The following is a 17,893-nucleotide window of genomic DNA, read 5'->3' as shown; positions in this document are numbered from 1 at the left end:
ACATCTCAAGTACTTGTTTTCTCAGCCTCCTTTGAAACTAGGGCATTAGCACAAAAACGGAATTCTATCAGTTGGATGCATATGCCCCAGATTTGCAATTAAAAGCTGCCAGTGAGTGAGTGGAAAACAGCAATTGTAGAATCGATTCTGGTCACACAAAAGAACCCTAGTGGAAGCAATATCCTCTTTCCAGCAGCATCTAACGTTCTGTGTTTGTGGGCTCAGCATTACAACCTGCAGAGTAATCAAGTAATCCAGCAGTAGTGGCAATCTCATCTTCACCACATCAGACCATGAAATAAGTTTAGACATTTCTCCTGGCTGAGAGTTTAGACCCACGGTTCTCTGACTCTCCAAACCATTCTGTGAGCTACTCTATATCATTGTAATAAATTCATTTTCTTAAAGTTATCTAAGTCATATCATGTTGCTTAAAACCAAGAGTTCTGCCGATACACCCAATTAGCATTAGTAAGCATCTTCAATTGGCCTTATCAGACCCTAAAGGAAACTAGATAAATAGGATACAAACTCTGTTAGCATATGCTTCTGGGGGAAACTGTGATGGTGTTAGAGTACACACATATATAATAAACCATGGGAGTATACCTAAAATTTTGCTTTTCTTATGCTAATTGTGATTTCTACTTTGTGGATTATTTAAGTAAAATGTTTAATTCCTGAACAATTGGATCTATTTTTAAATAATTTTGGTTACTGATTTCTAATTCAACATCTCAATGGTCAGAAAGCATATTTTATTGTATTTCAGTCTTTGAAATATGTTGAGACTTGCTTTATGTACAACCATATAATTAATTTTGTAATATAGTCTATATATACTTGTTAAAAGTGTGATTTCCATCATTGTTGCGTAGAGAGTTTTATATATTTCAAATTGATTAAGTTTGGTATTTGTATTAAAAATCTTCCATGGACTTTTGGCTGGTTGTTCTACCTACTACTGAGAGAGTTGTGTTAAAATCTCCCACGAAGGGCTTCCCTGGTGGCGCAGCGGTTGAGAGTCCGCCTGCCGATGCAGGGGACGCGGGTTCGTGCCCTGGTCCGGGAAGATCCCACATGCCACGGAGCGGCTGGGCCCGTGAGCCATGGCCGCTGAGCCTGCACGTCCGGAGCCTGTGCTCCACAATGGGAGAGGCCACAACAGTGAGAGGCCCGCGTACCGCAAAAAAAAAAAAAAAAAAAAAAAAATCTCCCACGATGATTGTGGATTTACATATTTATTCTTCCTTTCCTGTCAAGTTTTGCTGTATGAATTTTTAAAAACATTATTGTTTGTATGAAATCTTAGATTTATTACATTGTTTTAGAGAATTGATCTTTTAATCATTATGGTATTTGAAACAAATTCTACAGGTAAGCCATTTGAATAAGATAATTTAACAAGGTTGCTGAATCCAAGGTCAGTATTTTTAAAAATCAATTGTATTTGTACAGACCAACAACAAATAGGATATTCAGAAAACGATGCTCTTGATGGTAATATCTAAAAAGTGAAACACATAAAAATAAATCTAATGAGAGATACGAAGACTTCTATATGCAAAATTATGAAGCAGTACTGAGAAAAATTAAAGAATACCTAAATAAAGGGATATACCATGTTCATGGACTGAGGGACTCAACTTATTATTAGAGAAATCAATACTCCACATATTAATCTCAGTTTCAACATAGTCAAGTCCCATTAATTTGGGGTTTTTTATTTTTGTTTTTGACTGTTATATTTGTTGCATATTTGTTTGTCTGTTTGGTTTTTATTTCTTTGGGGAGATTAACAATGGTTTTAAAATCACTGGGAACTGTGTCCTCCTGCAATTTAAAACTGCTACTCTCTTCCTCATTGATGCTTAAAATTTCATATTTAGATATACATTCTATAACTTTACCTTTCTTTGCCCCTCTTAAATCTCACTCCTCACACTTCCCTGGGAGAGGCAGCACCTTAAGACTTGTAAGCCATTTACATTTCAGTACAAGTTTGATACAAGTTTCCTAGAAGAAGTTTTGCTAGGAGAAGGAGAGAACAGAGGTAAGAGGCACCAAAAAGGGCAAGGAAAAAAGAAAATGAGTTCAATAAAGACAACCACAGATTGCAGAAAGACCAGCCTTTTGCTATTTCTCAATCCTTCTTAGAACAGCTCTGTTGATTGACATTCAGAAAAACAGATGACTGCAGTATTTCTGCTTATTGATTTACTTTATATTCCAGTATAAGCCACTACCAATCAAGCAGTCATCATCTGCTTAATCCAAAGTTTTACTTTACAATTGTTTTTTATGTTGCTTTTTAAGCTGATATGACATCTGGATTCTAAAACATGACATTCTGTTCTCTTTTGGATACAGGAAAAAATATTTTGATGTTTGAGACTGTATGATTAATTTTCCAAATGGTGGAAAGAGTATTGGATTGAGAACAGAGATTTTAATACTTCTTAATATTTAATATGCAATCATCTATCTTTGGTAAATTCCTTAGCTAAGCAGGCTCATATTTTTCTCATTTGTAAAATGAAGGGACTAAAATATCTCATGAACCTGTTCTCAACCCCTTTAAGAGTACGTGACTCTTAGTAAGATGTTCATTGGATCACTCAGCAAATTCTTTCTAAGAATAAGACAGTATAATTTTAGATGTCACCTTTTAATAACATCAATTAATTTTTTCTCAAAAATTTCCAGTTAAGCAGTAGAGATAAATATCTTTTAGATATGGGGATATCAATAAAGGCTGAAGTTTTACTAAGCTTACAGAGTTGAAAGTAAAAGGATAAGTATTGTTAATATCAATATTATCATTTAGAAAATGCTTTTTACATCTTTTAGGTTTAGTTCAGAAACAAATAATGTTTTAAGTCATCTCCAAATGCTCAAAGGGCAAATAATTTATTCTATATATGACAATTATAATAACACAACACTTTGATTCCTTAAGTATGATTTGTAATTCAAACTTACCCCTCATTTATTATAAAAAAAAGTTTATTCCTTTGATCTAAATTTACTAAAATAGATATAAATTGTCTGTGTTACATAATATTTTCAAATGTAACTTCCTTGTCTTACAATACCCTCACTTGAGACAGGCAATATAACAGATGTATTATTAAAATGCCTGCTCTTTCTACAATCTAATGGTTTTCAACATGACTTAGTCAATCAGTAAATACTTACATCAAAAGTTACTGAGACCAGGGACTTCTCTGGTGGTCCAGTGGGTAAGACCCTGTGCTCCCAATGCAGGGGGCCCGGGTTTGATCCCTGGTCAGGGAACTAGATCCCGCATGCATGCTGCAACTAAGAGTCCACATTCTGCAACTAAGATTCCGCATGCCACAACTAAGAAGTCTGCATGCCACAACTAAGACCCAGTGCAGCCAAAAAAATAAATATTAAAAAAAAAGAAAAAAAGTTACTGAGACCAGTGGTTTTTAAATTGTAGTTCTTGGAGTTTGGGGATTTTGTCAAGGACATTTATGAGTTTATGGAAGAGTGGAGGGTACAAATAATCAAAGCCACACTTATTTTGTATTTCATAAAGTTATTGGGATTACATGTAAAATTTTGTTTGAAAGATGGGATATGTTCTATTAAACATCTGGATGTCACTGACTGTACAGACGCTTTTCAAATGTAGAGGTTAATAATAATAATAATAATAATAATGCACACTGAGCATTCATTAAATACCAGGCACTGTTTGAGTGCTTAAGAGGCACTAACTTATTTCATCCTAACATCAATCCAGTGATCATTATCTCAATTTTAAAGACGTAGAAATCAAGGCACAGAAAAATTAAATATCTGTCCCAGTTAGTAAATGAAAGAACAATAATCAAACTCAGGCCGTTTAACTCCAGTATGTTCACTCTTACCCACAACATTAATTCACTTTCTTAGGACCTCCTTGGAATAGAAAAATGGACAATCTTAAAAGTCAGAAAAAAAGAGACAAAATAGACTCAATGAAGTTTCTGATCAGAAAAGCAGCAATACAAAAGTGGTATTAAAAAATATTCATCTGCTAATTAATGTAAAATAAATAATAGGAGAACTAACTTTGGGTATTTGGGCTCATTCATTTATTAATGAATATTAATTGAGCTAGTTATCATCCTTTGTGATTAGGCTACATTAATGAACAAAGCATAAAGAAAATTCTGCCCCCTTGGACTTTCTAATGGATCCAGAGACTAGTTACCTTGGCCCAAAGACCTGGCCTAGGAGGATAGCAAGGAGCCTACAGAGTGTTAGTTGAAAAAACAGTCAAATTTTTTTCTATCTAAAGGCTATGGCAGAGATAGAAGAATGAGAAAATCAGAAAGCGGGACTAGGTTTGGAGAGAAAAATGATTTTGAATAGCTATCTTTCAAGGAATAGCAAGACATCCATTTATGAATATTTAGAAGGCAATTAGCAAGACAAAGTTGGGGCTTTAGTGAGAGTACATTACATGGATACCATAGCCATTTCCCACTGAGGTAATAGCCAATCCAATGGTAGGTTTTAGCTGGAAACATAAAATTGAATAAATAGTCTGATAAAGGAGAACCAGAACACAAAATACAGAAGTATGGTGAATTCCCAAAATAATGGAATGGGAAAAATCAAAAAGAAGCACTCAAAGTAACAAACTGATTTGCTAAATATGTAAAAAGAGTAACAGGTAGTACATAGTCAACACAATTACAGCAAAAAGATAAGAGTCATCTGTGAGGAGCAAAAAATCAAAAGCAATTGAGATTTTAAGGTAAATGAGACAGAAGAAAAACCTTTGAATTTGGAAATTATAAAGCCATTACTGATGTGGAAAATGAAATCTTGGTGCAATGTGGAATGAAAGCAGGGTGAAAAGAGAACATAAAGAGTTCGTATATGTCATTTGTTTTGCACATATAGTACAAGGAAGGGGAGGAGTAGACCATTAGGAAGAAGGGCATGCTTCATTTTGGTGGTAACTGCATCAAGAACACTACAGGATTTTGAAACCACAAATTAGCTGATGATTAGAGAAAACTTTACTTAGCTTTGGAAAAGCTGTGCTTCAAATAGCTTACAGACAGCCCAACTAATTCCTTAGTCTTTCCACTACTATATGCTACTTCCAATAGAGTAATACAAACCTGTCACTTGTTTTTAATAATGCTTGCTCATTTCCCCAGCAGTTTTCTCTTAATCTACTATCTTTGACTTCCTTGCCTTAGCTTACAGTAACATTTTAATACAGGGACTGTAACAATAATGCTGGACTCATTTATAATTCTATCTCTTCAAACACACTTTCTTACATGAAATGTTCTTAGGATTCATTAAAAAGAAAGTAAAGTGACAAATAAGAAAACCCTCTTTTAAAAAGATTTTTTAAAAAACCTTTGCTCTGAAAGGCAGATATGAATCACTGACAGCACACATTTGGATATTAGCTAGGTGTAATAAAGTTCTCACACTCTTTCACTCAAGCTTTGTTTCAGTCCAACTGTGCCCTCTACAGTATTATCAAGTGAATGAAGGTGACTTTAGCTTGAAAGGAATCTGATAAGTCTCTGATACTCAGTCCACACTTTTCAGACAGGAAAGCAATATTTGATTCTTTATAAAAATTTCCGACCTATTTAATTTGGGGGAACTCTCTAAGATAAAAGGTAATTAAATTTAACAAGTGGATACATTTGCTTGGCTGTGTGATGACCACTGGAAAAGAAAATAAAGTTTTATATAGTCTAATTGTGTCCTTTGATACTGAAAACTATTATTAGTGACAATGTGGAATTTTACCTGAGCCCTCGAATCCTGGAAAACAGCAAAAGTTAAGATATCCCTCTGCCCTTTGTGTTGTGGAAAACAGCTTATTCCTAAGAACCACCCTTCCACAGATGCCTCCTCTTGTTTACCTATGGCAATGCCAGACAAAGATATTCCAAATTGCCATTTTTTTGTCTCATAAATTATCATCTGAAGTGTTTATTCCTACTAATCAATTGGAACAAACTGCTTATTAATCAAACTGTAAAGTTTCACTCCTTCCTCCAGGCTCCAGAACTCGGACTCACTGTCAGATTGAGTCAACATATAATCTCTCCTAAGAACAGGCTGACCTCAGGGTAAAATATTCTCTGATCTACCATCCACTCAAGCTACTCTTTTATCCCATTTTCCCACACCCTACCCTTAATACCCTTGTTACTTCCTCTCAAGAGAAGAAAAACCCCTTTTGATTAACCACTGAGAGGCTTGCAGATCTTAGGGTCACAGCATTCTTCCTAATGCAATAGTTCTCCTCCCCCAATTGCAATAGGCCCCTCCTCGCACTTACCCTTTTGAGTAAAGTTTCTCCTTACTATGCTGCTATTGTTTGGGTTTTTTTAGTTGACATTGGCAACTGATAGAAGAAGTAAATATTGCTGCATGTGGATATATGTGATAATGGGGGATTGAAAACTCTAAAATTTTTAATTGATTTTTATTGGAGTATAGTTCTTTTACAATGTTGTGTTAGTTTCTTGCTGTACAGCAAAGTGAATCAGTCATACATATACATATATCTGCTCTTTTTTAGATTTCCTTCCCATTTAGGTCACCACAGAGCACTGAGTAGAGTTCCCTGTGATATACAGTAGGTTCTCATTAGTCACCTATTTTATACATAGTAGTTATATATGTCAGTCCCAATCTCCCAATTCATCCCACCCACCTCTTCCCCCCTTGGTAACCATAAGGTTGTTCTCTACATCTGTGACTCTATTTCTGCTTTGCAAATAAGTTCATCTCTACCATTTTTCTAGATTCCACACATAAATGGTACTATACAATATTTGATTTTCTCTGTCTGACTTACTTCACTCTGTATGACAATCTCTAGCTCCAACCACATCTCTGCAAATGGCACTATTTCATTCCTTTTTATGGCTGAGTAATATTCCATTGTATATATGTACCACATCTTCTTTATCCATTCTTCTGTTGATGGACATTTAGGTTCCTTCCACGTGCTGGCTATTATAAACACTGCTGCAGTGAACACTGGGGTACATTCATCCTTTCGAATTATGGTTTTCTCTGGATATATGCCCAGGAGTGGGATTGCTAGGTCAAATGGTAGCTCTATCTTTAGTTTTTTAAGGAACCTCCATACTGTTCTCCATAGTGGCTGTACCAATTTACAGTTCCACCAACAGTGTTGGAGGTTACCCTTTTCTCCACACCCTCTCCAGCATTTATTGTCTGTAGATTTTTTGATGATGGCCATTCTGACTGGTATGAGGTGATACCTCACTGTCATTTTGATTTGCATTTCTCTCATGATTAGTGATGTTGAGCATCTTTTCATGTATTTGTTGGCCACCTGTATGTCTTCTTTGGAGAAATGTCTATTTAGGTCTTCCACCCATTTTTTGATTGGGTTGTTTGTCTTTTTGATATTGAGCTGAATGAGCTGTTTGTATATTTTGGAGATTAATCCCTTGTCAGTTGCTTTGTTTGCAAATATTTTCTCCCATTCTGAGGGTTGTCTTTTCATTTTGTTTATGGTTTCCTTTGCTGTGCAAAAGCTTCTAAGTTTCATTAGGTCCCATTTATTTATTTCTGTTTTTATTTTCATTACTCTAGGCGGTGGGTCGAAAAAGATCTTGCTGTGGAAAACTGTAAATATTAAATGATTTGGTTCATTCAGTGAATTATGAGTGTTAATGAATACATTAAACAGTCCACAAAGAGAAAGTCCTTTAAGCATCTGCTGTGTGCTAGGGTTTCCTCTACTAGGCCACAATTAGAAAAATCTGTTTGCTCAAAAAACACATAGGTCAGTACAGAAGACTAACAAAACCATCATGAGATGCATTGATAGAAATGTACACAAAGTGCTATGTTTACATTTGATAAAGTCATTTACTATGAGTGCCTAGGGTCTATGGCAGGAAAATGATGTGACCAGAAAAGTTTTAGAGTAAAGGTGATATCTGAGAAGACCATCAAAGAATAAACACGACTCTGTCAGATGAACAAACTGTGAAGAATCTGTATTTGGCATTGGGAACAAAGTGATCACAAAAAGCCCAAGTAATACCATGGTTCCTCTGGAGAGCAAAAGTAGTTGGAACTGACTCAACTGTAGCTCACATATGTAAGACAACTGAAGGGGAGCTGGAAAGATGAGCAGATACAAAGCAGCACAGCCTTTTACAACTATGAAAGTTGGAGACTGCACAACTCCAGTGGGTACCATTCATAATAATATCAATGTGAATGACACAGGCTGGAGTTGTGTACAGCCCTGAGCAAGACCTCTGAGCAGGTACCAAATTAGTATTTTTATGCCAAGTGGATAAGTTAGGATGCTTTTGGTAGCAAAAAAATGGAAACCCAATCTGTCTGTCTTCAACTTTAAGAGGATTTTGGAAAGAACATCAGGGCTCATCTAACAGAGGAGGACCCTATGGGGCCTTCCTAGGATAGACCCCTCCCCCATATCCTCTACTTTAGCTCCTCTCTGAAGTACATAGATAACAGTATTTGATGCACATTTCCTGCTTTACAGATGCTAAAACTCCCACTAAATGGAAGGTTAACTACTTAATGACCATGAGCACATAGCCCCCAGGCCTACTGGAGCCGAAGAATTGATGACGTTAACCCCTGTGTCACTGTCCTGAAACCTCACCATCAACCAAACAGAGAACTGTGCACAAGCTAATCACATACCCTGGGACTCCCCTCCCTCACCTTGCCTTTAAAAACACTTTGCTGAAACCCATCAGGAAAATGAGGTTTTTTGAGTACTAGCTGTCCCGGACTCTTTGTATGGTGCCTTACAATAAAACACGGCACTTTATTTCACCACAACCCAGTGTCAGTAGATTGGGTTTATTGCACGTGGGTAAGTGGACCCAAGTCTGCTTCAGTGACACTCACAATACTGCTATGGGGCTTTTGCACAGCAATGGAAACCATAAGCAAGACGAAAAGACAACCCTCAGAATGGGAGAAAATATGTGCAAATGAAGCAAGTGACAAAGGATTAATCTCTAAAATTTGCAAGCAGCTCACACAGCTCAATATCAAAAAAACAAACAAACCAATCCAAAAATGGGCGTAAGGCCTAAATAGACATTTCTCCATAGAAGACATACAGATTGCCAACAAACACATGAAACGATGCTCAGCATCACTAATCATTAGAGAAATGCAAATCAAAACTACAATGAGGTATCACCTCACACTGGTCAGAATGGTCATCATAAAAAAATCTACAGACAATAAATGCTGGAGAGGGTGTGGAGAAAAGGGAACCCTCCTACACTGTTGGTGGGACTGTAAATTGGTATAGCCACTATGGAGAACAGTATGGAGGTTCCTTAAAAAACTAAAAAAGAGAACTACCATACGACCCAGCAATCTCACTACTGGGCATAAACACTGAGAAACCCATAATTCAAAAAGAGTCATGGACCACAATGTTCATTGCAGCTGCATTTACAATAGCCAGGACATGGAAGCAACCTAAATATCCATCAACAGATGAATGGATAAAGAAGGTGTGGCACATATATACAATGGAATATTACTCAGCCATAGAAAGAAACAAAATTGAGTTATTTGTAGTGAGGTGGATGGACCTAGGGTCTGTCATACAGAGTGAAGTAAGTCAGAAAGAGAAAAACAAATACTGTATGCTAACACATATATATGGAATCTAAAAAAAAAAAGAAAGGTTCCGATAAACCAAGGAGCAGGACAGGAATAAACACACAGATGTAGAGAATGGACTTGAGGACACAAGGAAGGGGGAAGGTTAGGCTGGGACGATGTGAGAGAGTAGCATGGACATATATACACTACCAAATACAGAATAATAGAGAGCTAGTGGGAAGCAGCCGCATAGCACAGGGAGATCAGCTCGGTGTTTTGTGACCACCTGGAGAGGTGGGATAGGGAGGGTCGGAGGGAGACGCAAGAGGGAGGGGATATGGGGATATATGTATACATATAGCTGATTCACTCTGTTATACAGCAGAAACTAACACACCATTGTAAAGCAATTATATTCCAAAAAAGATATTTAAAAAAAAGAAAAAGAAAATAATGGAGGGTTTGTAAAGAAAAGGGAAAAGCCAAAAAGTGCTGGATATAATTGAGGATTTCTGCATTAGGAATTCTGCAGCACTGTGAACTACAAGAAAATTGAGTAGGGGGATGAAGATTTAGGAATGTTCAACTTTTTATGAATTTAATTCCTTTTTTCACCTTTTTTTTATGAGTAATGGTTAAAATTTGGATTCCTTTATAAATTACTTTTGGGTGATTAACTGTGTTTTTTAAAATGCATCTCTGTACAAAGACTCTCTCAAATTTATTATGGTGGCCTAAATAAATTAATACATCTTGAAGGTCTTAGTGGTAAATCACCATGTTTAATTCCAAGAGAATTTAAAAGGTAAAGAAAAAGTAGTTTCAAAAATATTTTCAACAAGTTGACATTTATGAAAATTTTTGAAAGATGAGCAGCCATGGGCATACCAGCTTATTTTAGCTGATGAACTAATGAATATAGACTTCACACATTTTCAAAGTATTGAACTGCCTTTCCTTCTATAGCAATCCGCAACATATACCAGGTTAAAAAAACCCAATAATCTTAAATCATGATTTCTTCCCTAAAATCCCCTTTCTACTCATTTATAAATCCTCAATATTAATTTTTTCCTATCATATTTCTCAGCCTTGATTATTTCACATATTTGATGTACAAATGTATTGAATACTTACAATATGTACAAGATACTTTTTTTTTAAAGCTACATGTTAGCTGACTCTTTTGTGCTTGGCACTGGAAGATACGCTGTTGGAAGATTCAGCCCCTGCCCTCAATTTTCTCACAGGTTAAAGAAGATTCAGACAAGTAAATCCACAATTCAACACTCTACTATAAAAGGTATGAGAAAGGGTTGCCCAGAGGGTTTTGATTGTAAAGAGCAAGAGAAACTATCTTTTCCTGGGTATGGGAGGATTCCTAGAGGAGATGTTACCTGAGAAAAGGAAGATGCAAAGAAATTGCCAGGTGAGTAAGGGATATTTTTTAGCTTTTATTTCTATTCAATTCTCACAAAAAAAGAAAAATTCAAAAAAATAAATGAAGGTATGTGACTCTCAGAGCTCCTTAGGCTCTTTGGTATCTATATTTGTAGCTGGAGATACATGTGCCACAATTATGTTCTAAGTTAAGGGAGTCTGCGTGTGTCATGCATCAAGCATGTAGCACAAGCTCATGTTAATAAAAATAGCCATTCAGGCATAATCAAGGTAGAAGAGCAACAACTCACTACATATTCACCAATACCTTTCCTCTAGTCTCCTCTCCTGTGTTCCTTTCACCCACCCAAATGTTTTGGTGTGTAAACTTTCCTCTCAAGACAATGGAGTCCACAGCATGGCCATCACAAGTTTGAGTGTTGAACAATAGGTGAGATCCCTAGTGAATAATTACACCCAGTTGGAGAAGACTAAACAGTGCTTGGAGCCAGGTGAGAGAAATAGCGTTTGGCTTATCTGCTCTGAAATAATATCTGAAAGACTCAATCCATAAAGTTTCCATATGGTTGAAAGCAAGTTGAAGAGTGAACACTGGGTCTTAACATTTTGTGTGTGTGTGTGTGTGTGTGTGTGTGTGTGTGTGTGTGTGTGTGTGTGTATGTTTTGATTCATCGAATGTTAGGGAGAAACATTTTATGACAGAAAGAGCACTGGCCCCAGAGGCATGGGTTTAAAGTTCTGTATCTGTCACTCTCTTGACAGGAGGCTTTTTTAAAAGCTCATTTAATGACTCAGTTAATGCTTTTTTACATATGAAAAAGAATGAGCCTTTTTCAAACTTAAAAGTTTGATGATTTCATGGTCACTTTTAGTCGCAGCTTTTTAAGATTCCCCATCTAAATAAACTCTTAGGCTCCATGACGTGTGCCCAACCTAGACATGCCGAAGGGGCTCTGAAATCCTGGCCTGCTTTCAGCCAACTTTATGCATTTATATCAGCTGATTTGTTACTTGATAAAAACGTTCAGGATAATGCAGTCACTTTTTTCAATGTTGTAGAAAAGACCACTTCAGAAACAGATTACAACAGCCATGATAATGGACCGGAGTCCTGAGGCATTGAGCTGAGAATTCCATCTCCCCCTGCATGAGAGAGGCAGGTTGTTACCCTCTACAGAATCTAAGTTGGGGATTTGCTCCCTAACCCCCTAACTCTGGCTAACAGCTTCCCATCAGCCTACCATCTGTGAATGAATCTGGACCTGCAGATTTATAGTCTCAGTTGGTACCGTGTCTTAGGATGTGGAGGACAGCTTGCTTATTATTCCCTAATGTTGCTTCTTCTCAATCTTAAGAGCTAACTCAAGATTTAGTGAATCATCTATACACACGTTACATGAGCTACTCAGATTCCCTCCCACATCGTGTCTTCCAGACTGAGGAGTTCTTCCAACTGCCTATTCTCAAACCCCCAACCTCAGCCACACCTTCAGCTGAGGAGCTGCTTCCTCAGCTGCAATGGAAGGGGGAGGCTTCTGGAAGCCTTCCAGTGCCAAACGATGCAGGGGACACGGGTTCGTGCCCCGGACCGGGAGGATCCCACATGCCGCGGATCGGCTGAGCCCTTGAGCCATGGCTGCTGAGCCTGCACGTCCGGAGCCTGAGCTCCGAAGCAGGAGAGGAGACAACAGTGAGAGGCACGCGCACAGCAAAAAAAAAAAAAAAAAAAAAAAACCACAGGAAAGAATTGGGGCAGGAAGACGGGCAGTGGACATGAACAGGCCCTTCATATAAAAACAGAAAGACACCAGTCTGAAAAGACCACAGAATGAAGGACTCCAACTACGTGACATTCTCGAAAGGGCAAAAATACACGGACAGTAACAAGACCAGCAGCTGTCAGGGGCTTGGGGGCACTGGTAGGATGTTCTGGTAGGGCACTGGTAGGGAAGGTGGCCCCCAGGGGTGTTTCGGGCAGTGAAATGGTTCTGGGTGGCACTGCAGTGGTGGCTGCAGGTCATCACACCTGTCCAAACCTGAACAGTAGGACACAGAGAGTGAGCCTTAATATAAACTACAGACTCCAGGGGAGAATTAGGTGTCAATGCCGATCCATCACTGAGATGACGCGCCACACAGGCCAGAGATGTTACCAAGGGAGGGAACTCAGAGGGACGGGTATAGGAAAGTGCTGTCTGCTCGATTCTGATTCTCCTATAACCCTAAAACGGCTCTAAAGAAGGTCTACCAATTAAAAAGAAGAAACAGCTTCTAAGCACGTGAAAATACTCTCAACCTCATTCACGATTCAGAAAAACCCCAAGGGAACGTCCATACTGCTTACCGGGGCCTAGGATGAGCGGGAACACGCCGCGGCCTCGCCCCTTCCTGTCGGGCATCGCGCTGGAGCCCGGAGTCCCCCTGACTTGACCCACTGCACCCCACCCCGCGTTTCATGCCGTCCACAGTCTCTACACATGACATCTTTTGATCAGATGACTCACTGTCCCAATTACAAGGTTTCAGTTTCTCCACAGGATGAAACCAAAACCAGCACAGAGGGGAGGCTCTTCAGGAAACCTCAGGGTCTGCCTGCCTTCATGTCCCGCTCTTCCTGACGGGAGGCCCACATCCTAAGGAGGGAGGTCCTTACCAGCACCTCAGGAGCCTCATCCAGTCCACCTCACGCTGCTCTGAGAGCCTCGCCAACCTCTGCAGCTACCCAAGTCCTGGTCACTTCAGGGCCGTCCCCCTTCCCCGAGTCACTGAGCCACGTGCTCTGACAATGCATTTAAAACCAGGCTCGCGGACTTCCCTGGTGGCACACTGGTTAAGAATCCGCCTGCCAATGGTGGGCACACGGGTTCGAACACTGGTCCGGGAAGATGCCACATGCTGCGGAGCAACTAAGCCCGTGCACCACAACTACTGAGCCTGCGCTCTAGAGCCTGCGTGCCACAACTACTGAGCCCACGACCCGCAACTACTGAGGCCCGCATGCCTAGAAGCTGTGATCCACAATAAGAGAAGCCACCGCAATGAGAAGCCCGCGCACTGCCACGAAGAGTAGCCCCCGCTCGCCGCAACTAGAGAACAAAGCCCGTGTGCAGCAACAGAGACCCAACGCAGCTGAAACTGAATAAGTTAAATAGTAAACAAATAAAAAATTAAAATGAATGAATAAATAAATAAATAAAAGCAGGCTCTGCTTTGTCAGCACTCTGGAGTTCCCTACGTATCGACGGGCAGGATTCCCGTCCTCTCCTGTAATTATGTCTGTGAAGTGCCTTTCCCGAGGAGCACAGAAGCTCCTGGAAGCAGAGAATTGCTTCGTAAGATCACATGCAGAAACTGAAGACATTTGATGCTTATGTCAAAGATAAAAGACTCAACACTAGATGGTGTGAAGGGTCCTCGAGGCCAAGAGCCAGGCAAGCAGGACACTTCCTCTGGGGACCCTTCCATCAGCAGAGAAGAAAATGTCCATGGCCAGAACTGGCACTCAATTCGCTTTGAGCTGAGCAGCACCCGTGTAATTACATAGGCTCCCAAAAGAGTAATTACTCCCACATTTAAGAAAGGAGATGGCTTTTCAGGCAGAGAAGGCAAGTACAGTCTTCCCAGCTGGATGCACTGTGTGTGCTGATGGTCACGATGGAGCTGGGCCCCAGAGCTCTGCTCTCCCCTCAAACTCCCAACCTCACCCTCACCCTCAGCTGAGGAGCTGCTTCCCTGAGAACAGAGAAGCCATCGGAGGGCTTCCCCACCTGCAACCCAGCTCTGCCATCCCCTCCCCACTCCAGGACCATGGGCAGCAGCTCTCCCCACTGGATCATTCCCACTGTTATTTCTCCCATCACAACACAACACAACACAACATCCTCCCCGGACCTCAGCTCCTACCCCAGCTACTGTCCAGTTTCTATTTTCCCCGTCACAGCAAAATGTCTTGAAAAAGTTGGGACCAGAACAAACCCAGTTCTCCCACTCCTCTCTCCTAAGCCTCTCCCATCAGGATTTTACCCCACAGATCCATCCAAACGCATCATCGGCGAGTTACGACCTCCCCCCAGTGCTGGGCTCGATGATTAATGGCTCCGCGGAACGGCAACCTCGTTTGTCCAGTCACCCAGGGAACCTCTAAAGTGCTTCCCACATGCAGACAAAATGCTGTGATTAATATTTTAGGAGAAATACTCAGCGTGGAGAATACACTTGAGCTGCTGGACGAAAGAGGTAGCGGCACAGAAAAAAAGTTTCTGTAAGTACAGAAGTGAACAGATAAGCTGTTTTAATGGTAGCAAGTATGGGATGAAGGAGAACAAATAAAAACCATTTAGAATACGACATTAACAAGCCTCACACTACAACGTGGTAACAGAGGATGGAGAAGGACTTTAGAATGAACTCATTTTTCTGGGCTGGTGACAGGCTGGATGATGCAACGATGAGCCGCCAGGGACAACAGGACAAGGCAAGGGGCAGGGGAGCTGTAAATAATCATTTCTGGATCTACTGGATCTAGTAATCCGAGGTGCCCTTTGGACAAACTCCATAGAGATGCTGGCAAGTGGCTGGACAGAGGCATCTATCTGGTCCAGGTGGGAGAACTGACAGAGTTGGAGGTGAAAAGCACCAGAGGGTGAGATCAGACGGGTTGAAGAGTCATGAACCAAGGGTGAAAAGACAACACACAAAGAGGGCGGAAGAAAGAATCAGTCAGGAAGACAGCAAGGAGAGATCTGTCACAGAAACCAACAGAGCAGACTCTGCAGATGGCAAGGCGACAGTGGTCTGAGGTGACGACTGGCAAATCTCCACTGCTTTGTATGCTGGATGCCAGGTCACCTCAACCGGATCAGGTTCCGTGGAGGGGCAGAACCAAGACCGCAGGCTGCACGATACAATTCAGCTGGGAAACAAGAATCTTTGCCAGAGACCTCACTGCATGGGGTGTAACGCGACCCTCTGAGATTGTAAGAGACAAAGAGCGAAATTTACTGGAAGGGTGACAAGGCTGTTCTTCCAGATGATCCTCATTGCATCCCTCGACTGAGCACTGAAAACAATGTACCTATGTGACAACGGTGTTCTACTGAACAGACAAGTTATATGCACTGAGTGCTCCCTGGACAGCACGCTCTCGGCTTACAGGAAGCACAAGGAAGGCACCAATGTCAACACTTAGGGGCTGTCTCTCAGGAAGGCTCGCGGCCTACAGCGGGATCCTCAAGGAAACCTTTTAACGCCCGAGAACAAAAGTGCTTCGGCAGGACCATGTAAGTCGAGCAAGGGATGGTGTTTTGCCACAAATGTCAAGAACACGAGGCTTGTACTGTGGCTCTAAGAGGATCCTGGGATCTACACGTAGAACTTGCCAGAAACACTTGGTGCTGACCTGCTCCTCTACGCTTTGTCTAACCACATCTTTTACCTACTCCTACTTTCCCATTTTAACTTTTGAACTATTCGCCTCCCAAGGTGTTATCACAAAAGAACAGCAGCAGGTAAATACGTAAACAGCAAAACTCACCAGAGGCTGATTCATTTTCCGCTGCTCTTGGAACAACGTGCAGGACTGTGACAGTGGAGGCGGACCTGGAGAAGGAAAACGCAGGCAGTGAAGCTACGACTGAAGCGGCTCGGGGTGCACGAGCACCCGCCCCGCGCTCCACAAGAGACACCTGTGGGAGACCCATCCTTTCACCTTCAGAAGGGCCTGTGAGAATAAGGAGGGAGCAACCACCCTCAGGTCTGTGACTCCCACGTGACTGTGGTACCTGAGGGGATACTCTCTTTTTCCGTAGCGAGTGTACATTGAATCCTATTAAAATAAACCTCCGTCATTAAATATGAAATTTAAAAACGCTTATAGTTTACCTCTTCTCAGTCTGTTAACAACTTAGATCAGAAAATCCACAGGATACCCAGAATAAAGGGACACACTCAGGTGCGTTTCAGTCTTGCAATGATTTGTACAAACTTTACAAACTTAAGTGCAACGCTCAAAAACATCTTTTATTAAAACTGACTTTAAGTGGACAGAACACCTGCCCTAGGAGTTTGGAGTCCTGTGAACGACCCCACGTGCACACCCGGTGAGGATCTAGGACAAGTCATCTCCCTTCTCAGGCCCAATCGCTTCCTTCCTCAACCGAGGCAGCAGGACAGAAGCCCTGCAGACTCATCCTGCACCAATTACACTGTGCGATTCCACAGGGCACAACCCAGGGGGGCAGCGGACGCTTACATTAGACAACCAAGGTGCTGACGCGCCTTGAGACACACGTGCGAGATGCCGAGACGGCGACAGGAGGGGGAGGACTAGGAGGAGGTGCAGGATCGGGGTTGGATGGAGGGGAAGACGCGGCACGTCCCGGCCGAGCCTGTGGACCCTACTCCCCCAGGACACCCAGAGCTCACAAGTCCCAGGGGAGCCCCATCCGGAGCAGCCAGCCCTGTCCTCCAGCCCGGCCCCTCCACCTCCGGGAAGCGGTCAAACCCTCCAGGTGGCTCTACCGCGGGGCCCGGGGCGGACTACCCCAAGCCCTGCTCTTCAAGGGCCGCAGGCTCCACAACCAACTACAGGCCTGCAGACGCAACACCTACCCCGTCGGGACTCGCTCACCGGCCCCGGGCTCCCGAGGCTCCGGTCCGGGGGCTGCTCCTCGGGCGCGCTCCTCTCTCGGGGTCCCTCCGCTCCGCCTCCCGAGACCACTGGGCCAGAGGAGCCGGCTCTAGGCCCACGTCCCTCCCGGGACCTCGCTTGGCCCCGCGCTGCAGATGCTCGGGCACTGCACCGCCGCCGGCCGCCCGGCCACTCCGGCCCAAACGCGGGCTCCGC

At 41.8% G+C, this 17,893-nt stretch overlaps 1 long non-coding RNA gene and 1 pseudogene across 2 annotated transcripts in view; both read right to left on the bottom strand.

The window, feature by feature from the left end:
- Positions 1 to 17,893, bottom strand: part of LOC307055611 (centrosomal protein of 78 kDa-like) — a 207,642-nt pseudogene that overhangs the window by 116,062 nt on the left and 73,687 nt on the right. The window lies entirely within an intron of this gene.
- The window catches only part of LOC307055803, a 90,447-nt gene that overhangs the window by 37,365 nt on the left and 35,189 nt on the right, over positions 1 to 17,893 (bottom strand). Inside the window, exon 2 of the long non-coding RNA XR_013810983.1 lies at positions 16,583 to 16,647. This is a non-coding gene — a long non-coding RNA (uncharacterized lncRNA). The remainder of the gene's footprint in view (positions 1 to 16,582; positions 16,648 to 17,893) is intronic.

The sequence above is a fragment of the Hyperoodon ampullatus genome, assembly GCF_949752795.1.
Source record: "Hyperoodon ampullatus genome assembly, chromosome: 7".
Lineage (NCBI taxonomy): Eukaryota > Metazoa > Chordata > Mammalia > Artiodactyla > Ziphiidae > Hyperoodon > Hyperoodon ampullatus.
Note: the sequence above shows the minus strand (reverse complement) of the source record. Positions and strands in the feature narration are given on the sequence as shown.